Below are 8,914 nucleotides of genomic sequence, written 5' to 3' on the forward strand. Positions count from 1 at the left end.
TGTCTGGCATGATCTATTTTTGACAAACTCATGTTGGCTTTTAGTAATGACTTTGTTTGCCTCTAGGTGTTTAGTGATTCGTTGTTTGATTATCTTTTCCAGGATCTTCCCAGGTGTTGAGGTCAGGCTGATAGGTCTGTAATTCCCTGGGTCCATTTTTTTCCTTTTTTGTAGATGGGAACTACATCAGCTCTTTTCCTAAGTATCCAAAAAATTAAATAGTCAATAAAAAATTAGCTGTTTTATTTCTTTAATTTCCAAAGCTCTTTTTCCCAAGTACACAAATGCCACTCTCTTAAAGCAGGGAAGTAGTTCAAAAGCTTTTTACAGGAGAGTAGTTAGGACAAAGAGAGGGAAGGAAAGGTCTCACCCGGATTCTCCACAGTGGTTCTTTTTGCTTAGCTGTTCTTCTGCCTTTCGGCTGGTGTAGCTGGGTGATCGGCCATTTTACTGGCCGATCTTTTCTCCGACAGCCCTAAGGAGCTGGCTCGGACCGTGGAAGGAGCTGCCACCCTTCCGCAGTCGATGAGGGCCTCCTCGATGGTGGTCACCCCTCCAGGGCGATTTTTCGACCCGATTAAGGGTCTACGGGTGGAGGGAAAACAGCCGGAGAAGAGACGAAGCTCTCTACACGACTGTGTACGCCGCGATCTGGAACCGGAAGTCGCTACTTTGGTTGCTTTAATGCAACTGGCTTCTGTAAGAGATGAACGGGCGGAACCCAAAGGCAGGGTTAAATGTGTCATCACTTGAGAGTCCTTATGTTCCCACAAGAGACCTAAATTCAGCCGCCCATGAATTCCAATGTCCCTTAACTAGTGCCAATTTGGCTTGACTGTTAGTAGATCAGATTCTTGTGCATAGGTAGCCTGAAATAAACTTTTACTACTTTGAACTCTACTCCTTTTCCTGGTTCCTCGCCTAGAACAAATATGTAAGTCTTTGCATTTGTGTAATGATATCATCATGTCTATATCATCAATTGATCTCTTTTGCCCCCCCCCCCCCACTTGTGGATGCCCAGGGATAAAAGAAGTGAACGTGAGCAGAAAGTAAAGTGATGGCTTCCCAGCAAAAGCGCCACCTTTTGGGGATATGTGTACAATGATGTGATGCCCATAAAAGGGGGTGGGGCTTGCATGATAATGCACCAATCCAGCTTTCTTTGATATGGACTCCCTTTTCATTTGCCCCTTGTGAATGCCACTGCCAGGCAGGAAGTCTTGTATTGTCTGAAGAATGTCATTTCATGGATCCAACATCACTGATTGGGGGTCCATAAAATTGAATCTTTATTAAAGGGCAAACAATATAAGAGATGTGGATGGAGTTTGTCATTTCTTCCCTGTTTCCCCAGTATATATGTTCACTATACATATATATGGGACCATCCGAAGAAGCGGGAATGAGTTAAGAGTTTTTAGTAACTGTGATAAAACTGTAATGTATTGTATGCTAGACTGAAGATATTGCTCCCTACTAATTGAGATCCTGATTTTAAAAATTCCCTTCCTTCCAGTAGGAGACTGTTCTTACATAATTATAAGTAGATAGCTTTTACACAGTCGTCAATAATTTTTCATTAAGAAGAAACTCAAAAAACTAAACTGGACAGCAATGCTCTTCTACAGAGAAAGCAACAGTCTATTTCCAGTCCATGTCAGTTTCACATATGTTTAATCCCAAATTTAGACTGACAAATGAAAACATATACACAATGCTTATATAGTGCACTGGAATTGTGCTCCATTTAATCTAAAATGTGCTTATATATGTATTTCCCTAAGGGAAGCATTTTTGACACACTCTCTTAAAATACTCATATTCACATTGTTTGAGCTGAGAAATGCTCTGGCAAATTTGGAAAAATATCTAAAGGAAGGTAATCATATATTCCAAATGGTGTAATAATCCTAAAAATGCACATCTGTTCATTTCACTTAAAACAAGCCATTTGAACTGTTTGATTCGTAGGATAAAACTCACACCTTTGTTCTCCATCAAAATGCTTTATACTAAAATCTAGCCACTACAGGTCCACCAGCTGCAGTCTGAAATTTCTTCAAAAGAGTCAGACTTCCTTGTTGTCAACCTACTAGCAGTTGGTAATCAACTTCTCTGAGGATCAGCTAATGAGTCAGAGCTCAAAAAGTGTCTTGCAAAGTAGAGGAGAGATGAGTGCCTCTAGCAACAAGAAAGCTTTCATTTAAAACCTCAGCAGGGGCATCATTTGTGACTTGTTCTGTTTGTAGGAATAATACAGGAACTTTTTAAAAAACAGGAAGACAGAGTTAAACTGGGGACAGACTCTTTTGGAGGTTGCAAATACCTGAAATTGAATCTGAAAACAGAGCAGAAAGGCAATCCTTAGGCGACACAAAGGTCTTCCTTGGATACCATTGAATATGCATATTCCATTTTTGTATTAAAAATAAATGTGGGAAAAGGGAAGAAAAAGAAAATAGACCTGAAAGTTGTTGTTTTTTACACCACCACTTCTTGCTGTAGGTGCAGTTTTGTTGCTGGTAGGTTTCAAAGATGGAGTTCATATGCAAATCCATCCTCCTCAACAGGGCCTCTTAACCACCCATGAGTCAATCTTACAAGTGCTGAACTTAAGATAAGTGAACTGTTGCATCAGCACTGAGTCTGAACCTGTCGTGATTCCGTGCCAGTCTGTGTTCCCAACAGCTGAGTCCGGGGAATCTGAGGAGGAGGAGGGGGGCCTGGGGAGCCATCGGAGTCGGGAGAAGACTCTGATAAGCTCCAAGACTCACATTCCAGTGAGGAGCCTGACCCTTCCACTTGTGTTCAGGATGAGATGCAGCTGGGTGGGGAAGCTGGGTCGGAGGATGCACAGCTGGCGGAAATGAGAGATGCCCACAAACGAAGACAAGCTAGGAGAGTAAACCAGAAAGAGGCAATGGGACGACTCTGGAGAAGGCACTGAGAAGCCACGTCTTGAGCACTGAATTACAAAAGGGGAATGTGTGGGTGGTGCTGGTTGCTGAAGGCAACCGTTTGTAAAGAACTTCCAGGGATCATGGTCTGTTTGTTTTACCAATGAATTTCTTGTTTAACTCCTGCTCTGTTTGCTTTTTTAACCAATTATCTGTTGGGAAAGTATTCTGTTGTTTTTGTTTAGGAAAACTTATCAGGACTGTTTTTGAAATAAAAAGGGGTTGGTTTTTCCAGCCTACTGTTAAAGAGGGGTTTGTTCTTGTGACGCAACAAGGACGGACGTAGGCTGGGACAGAACAGAACCCAGGAAAAAGATTTGCAAAACCAGAAGCTCAACAAACAGGAATCTTTCTGACACAATGGACAACACAAATAATCCAGAAAAAGAAATGTTAGCTTCTTAAACTTAGTCAGCAACCAATGCCCCTAATATTCAAAAGTGCACCATGTCAATGTTTATTATAATTCAGTAATACTTAGTCTTATTGTACATATGCACACCAGAGACTGACCTTATAATTTATCTATTGTCTTTGCAGGACATATTTAGCAATGTCAGGATTGTCTTATGGCAGGCATGCATCTATCCACTAAAATTCAGGCAAAACTATTTTATTTTATTTTAGTTTATCATTTTACAAAGTGTCTGGTCTTTTGCAGAATTCTGATCAACAGAAAACAAGGAATGCATTTGTGGCAAAGGGTGAAGTTGTCACATCGTGGGTATATATAAATACCAATGCTACCGTCATATACCTGGGTTCCAACACTTAGCACAAATATATAAGTTATTGTATTTGTGTGATGATATCACCATGTCTGTGTCATCACTTGATGTCTCTTGCCCCACCCCCCTGTGGATGAGCAGGAATAAAAGAAGTGGAAATGAGCAGAAAGTGAAGAGCCTGTCATCGGTGCATCATTTGCAAACGGATGGCGGGACCAAGAAAGTAATCAGAATTCTAGAACAATACCTGCACTGTTTTGTGAATCAGCAACAGGACCATTGGGCAGACTATCTTGCAGTAGCCGAGTATGCATTTAACAACTCTCACCACACCTCCACACATATGACACCATTCCTGGCCAATGTGGGGTATCATCCCCAATTTTTTTCCCTCTTGCAGCTCGACTCGCCAGTTCCCACAGCTAACGAATATCTGACCAAGTTACAGGCTATCCATCAATTGGTGCAGTGACAATTAGAGAAGGCCAAAGTGGATTACAAGAAAGTCGCTGATTGGTCAAGGTGAGATATGCCTACATTAACAGTGAGAGATCGAGTATGGCTATCAACCAAGAACCTTCCGTCAGACCGGCCTGCCCAGAAACTGTACCACTGGTACCTAGGACCATTCCCTATCAAAGGCATCATTAACCCAGTTGCTTATCAGTTAACCTTGCCATGGTTGTTATGGGTACATCCAGTCTTTCACCAGTCTCTCTTGGTCCCAGAATAATCAGCATGTCCACTCTGCCAATCAGAACATCCCCCACCAGAACATGATGGAGACAGCGCTCCTGAGTATGAGGTCACCAGTATTCGAGACTCCCGTTGGCTGAAAGGCTGATTCCAGTATTTGATTGAGTGGAAGGGTATGGACCGGAGGAGTTCACCTGGGAGGATGCAACCACCGTGCATGCTCCTGCCTTGGTGACGGCATTCCATGAACAGTTCCCTTCAAGACTGCATCCGGCCCATCAGACCCAGGGGAAGGGTCCTGTGGTATGGGATAGTGTTGTGATTCCTCACCAGCCAGTGGATTTGGCAGCCGAGTCTGAGGACTCAGATGAGGAGGAAGGGCCTGGAATGACACTGGAGTCTGAGAAAGGCTCTGAGGAGCACCAAGACTCACAGTCAGATGAGGAGCCCGGCCCCTCTACTCATGCTCAGGCAGAGACACAGCACTTTTGGGACCCTGAGTTGGGTGACAATGAGGAACAGCTGGGGCCAATCCCGGATGCATGGATGCGCAGAGAGGAGAGGCGAGCAAGACAGAGGAAGGCAGTTGGGTGACTCCAGAGGCAAAAGAAAAGTCATTAAGAAGCCACGCCCTGGCTGGACTATAAAAGGGGGAGGAATGGGAGGTGCTGGTTGCCGAAGGCAACCGTTCATGCTGCAGCTTTGTGTTTTGTGGATTGGGTTGTTTGCCTCAGCAGTCTTGGACATTGAGTCAGGTGTGTAAAAATAAAAAGGGGGTTTGTTTTTCTTGTGGGTCCTGCCTGGTTCCATGAAGAGGGGTTTTTCCTCATGAGTAAAGGAGTTGAGCAAGTACTTGCATAAGCTGGGACAGAACAGGAGGCTTGGCTGCAATGATAACCTCCACCCCCACCACCCCAGCTTCATTTTTAGGCATGCACCTCACCCCAAAACTAGAGCTTCTTTTTGGGATAGGGCTTGTATTAGGTCCACCCCCAAAAATCAAGCTGGGGCTTATTTTGGGGGTAGGTCTTACTTTCGGGGAAACACACTAGGTAACAACTTTGTCATCTGAAAAGTAGAGGAGGGAACTAGAGGAAAAACTATACTGGACTTAGTTCTTACTAATAGAGAAGTGATAGGGAGAGTTGAAGTTCCCAAAACTTTGGAATTCAATATAATGCAAACACAAGCAATAGAACATAATCCAACCAATGTCTTAAACATTAAAAAAGCTCATTTTAACAAACTCAGAGAGACTCTAAGAAAGATTCCATGGATGAAAATCCTAAAAGGGAAAACAACAGTGTGGGAAACTGATCATAAAAGCCCAGTCCAGCATAATACCACTGAAAAAGAAAAGCAAGAAATCTAAGAAGAAACCAGCATGGCTGCACAAAGAGCTCTCTGATAAACTGAAAGACAAAAAGGGCAGGTACAAAAAATGGAAAGAGGGACACATAACTAAGGCAGAATATCAGCAGATATTCCAAATCTGCAAAGATGAAATCAAGAAAGCAAAGGCTTGGAATAAACAAAGACTTGCAACATAGTTCAAAAATAATAAAAAAAAGGTTCTTCAACATATCAATAACAAGAAAAAAGTCAAGGAAACAGTCGGTTCACTAAATACAGAAGATGGCAAGGAAGTAATAGGCAGTAGAGAGAAAGCAGAACTGCTTAACTCATTCTTTGCATCAGTCTTCACACAAAAGAAACTATAGCCCAACCTACCAAAAACGTAACCATAAAAGACAAACTAGAAATAAAAATTAAAATAAGCAAGAAAATGGTTAGAGAACACCATCAGTGTATATACATTGTTTTCCACAGATGATACCATGAGAACCCTGCTGATTTATAAAAAAAATTTAAGTAGACTGTATGGTGCAATATGGATTATGGATCTGAAAATTAATACCATGTATCAAAGTGTTATGTCAACCCAGTGTTTGACATAAAAAGAGAGTGAATGATTGCAAGTTGTACATAACTGTAAAAATAGAACAAATAGATGAATTGGTATACTTTGGTAGGATGTTTTCTAAAGATGGGGAAATGGATGGAGACTTTGCAACATGGGAAAATGTTGATAGAAAGATAATAGTAAACAATCTCCTTCAAGGAATAAATTGTTATTATCAAAGCATGTTTCCATCTGTTTTGTTTTATGGAAGGGAAAGGGGTTATGTTCAGAGAATATAAAGGTAAGTTCATTGTAAATGAATTGATGATTTAAGAAGTATCTGAGTTATGAATAAAAAAGAGAAGCTGTGTGCTGAATGAATGTGGATTGAAAACTGAGCAATCAATATGAAGGAAATATACTGTTCACAAAAATAAAGGGAACATTTTACCATGGAACTGAAGGGGTTTGTGTTCCCTTTATTTTTGTGAGCAGTATACATTGAAGTGGCTTGTTCATACAGAGACAATGATTGAGTTCAAATCACAAAATGAGCATACAAAAGAAAAGTGACTAGGTTAAGAGGAAAAGGAAGACCTACAAAGTTCTAGTTGGATTCAGTTGATTAGATCCCCAAGAAGAGAAAAGTAAAAAGTCTAAAAACAAAAATGTCACTGTGTAAGAAATTTTATGAACTGGAATAGTCATAGCAACAAACCAGCCAATGAGAACTGCTTTTCATTAAGACGCGGTATTGGCTGTGTGAGGCATGTGATCCAGCCTAGGTCTGGGCATGTCTTAGTTCTCTGTGTTGTTTTTTCTGATCTCTAAGTTAAGAGTTGTTGATGTTCCTCAGAGTTGAATGAAACTGTATGTATCATGTTTATATATATATATTTCAAAATTTGCTTTCGTCGGACTCTCCCGACATCATCAGGGTTGCTGAGGCGGTGTTTGGGAGGGTTTATATACAATTCACACATGCCTGCATCCGGCTGCGCGAGCGCGTAACCGGGCCTCGGTACACGCGCTCCTGCGCGGTGCCTGTTTTCCCTTTACCCACGTGTAAGCGTCTAGCCTTCTTTCCCTGTGTGTTGCTATGGGGTCCCTGGGTGTCTTCATCAGGGATCATCTGGGGTTCCTTCCTGCACCTTTCACCCGTTGCAACCCTTTCATCCCCCCCCTCTAATCCATCCGTTTTTCCTCCCTCATTCGCTTTACCCCTAATTCCTCTATCACTTTCACAATCTCTCTCGTATGTGCTGGCTTCAACTCCATTCTCCTGCAAGTTGCTATCACCCCTTCCATTCCACTCGTGGGGGATCCGAGGGTCCCCAACGGGCCCCCGGTCAACCCCTCTCTCACCGGGTCTCCCCATCGAGTCCAGATTAATCCCCTCCCCTCTCCCTCCAATGCTAACATTGCCTGTATTTCCTTCCTCTTCTCTTCGGGGCTCATTCCACACCCTCCCCCCATTCTTACAATCACTCACTCTATCCCTATTTGCCCTCAACCCACCTTTATCCAACCCACCCTCCTGTTGTGGCCACTCCCCTCCCATCCTCTCTAATACTACCATCCCATTGCCATCGCTCTCTCTTCCAAAAATCCTCTCGCCCCCCGCACCTTCTACCCTCCTGTTCCTATCTCCACCGCATCCTCCATCCATCCATCGGCTCCATTTCTTCCTTCGATCTACCACTCCCGAGCTCACTTCATTCTCGGGGGCGTACGCCCCCTCCGCTCCTCTGTTATAGCATTCCCCTGTGCTCCTCACACACTCCGGCCCACTTTTCACTGTTTCCCTCCCGCTCTCATTCTTGCTGTCCCATGATCCATTACCCTCTTTCCTACCGGGGCTCCTCCTCCTATGCCCTTCAACGGGCTCCCGGCCGGTTTTTCCCTCGCTGGATCTCCCCATTGAGTTGGACCTGGTCTCCTCCTCTCCCCCTCTGCTCGCGGCGGGGTGGGTTGGATAAAGGTGGGTTGAGGGCAAATAGGGATAGAGTGAGTGATTGTAAGAATGGGGGGAGGGTGTGGAATGAGCCCCGAAGAGAAGAGGAAGGAAATACAGGCAATGTTAGCATTGGAGGGAGAGGGGAGGGGATTAATCTGGACTCGATGGGGAGACCCGGTGAGAGAGGGGTTGACCGGGGACCCGTTGGGGACCCTCGGATCCCCCACGAGTGGAATGGAAGGGGTGATAGCAACTTGCAGGAGAATGGAGTTGAAGCCAGCACATACGAGAGAGATTGTGAAAGTGATAGAGGAATTAGGGGTAAAGCGAATGAGGGAGGAAAAACGGATGGATTAGAGGGGGGGGATGAAAGGGTTGCAACGGGTGAAAGGTGCAGGAAGGAACCCCAGATGATCCCTGATGAAGACACCCAGGGACCCCATAGCAACACACAGGGAAAGAAGGCTAGATGCTTACACGTGGGTAAAGGGAAAACAGGCACCGCGCAGGAGCGCGTGTACCGAGGCCCGGTTACGCGCTCGCGCAGCCGGATGCAGGCATGTGTGAATTGTATATAAACCCTCCCAAACACCGCCTCAGCAACCCTGATGATGTCGGGAGAGTCCGACGAAAGCTCGGTTGCCGATAATTTTTAAATGTTTTATTGCTT

This window comes from Protobothrops mucrosquamatus, unplaced genomic scaffold (assembly GCF_001527695.2).
Source record: "Protobothrops mucrosquamatus isolate PMUCROS unplaced genomic scaffold, P.Mucros_1.0 scaffold_19, whole genome shotgun sequence".
Taxonomy (NCBI): domain Eukaryota; kingdom Metazoa; phylum Chordata; class Lepidosauria; order Squamata; family Viperidae; genus Protobothrops; species Protobothrops mucrosquamatus.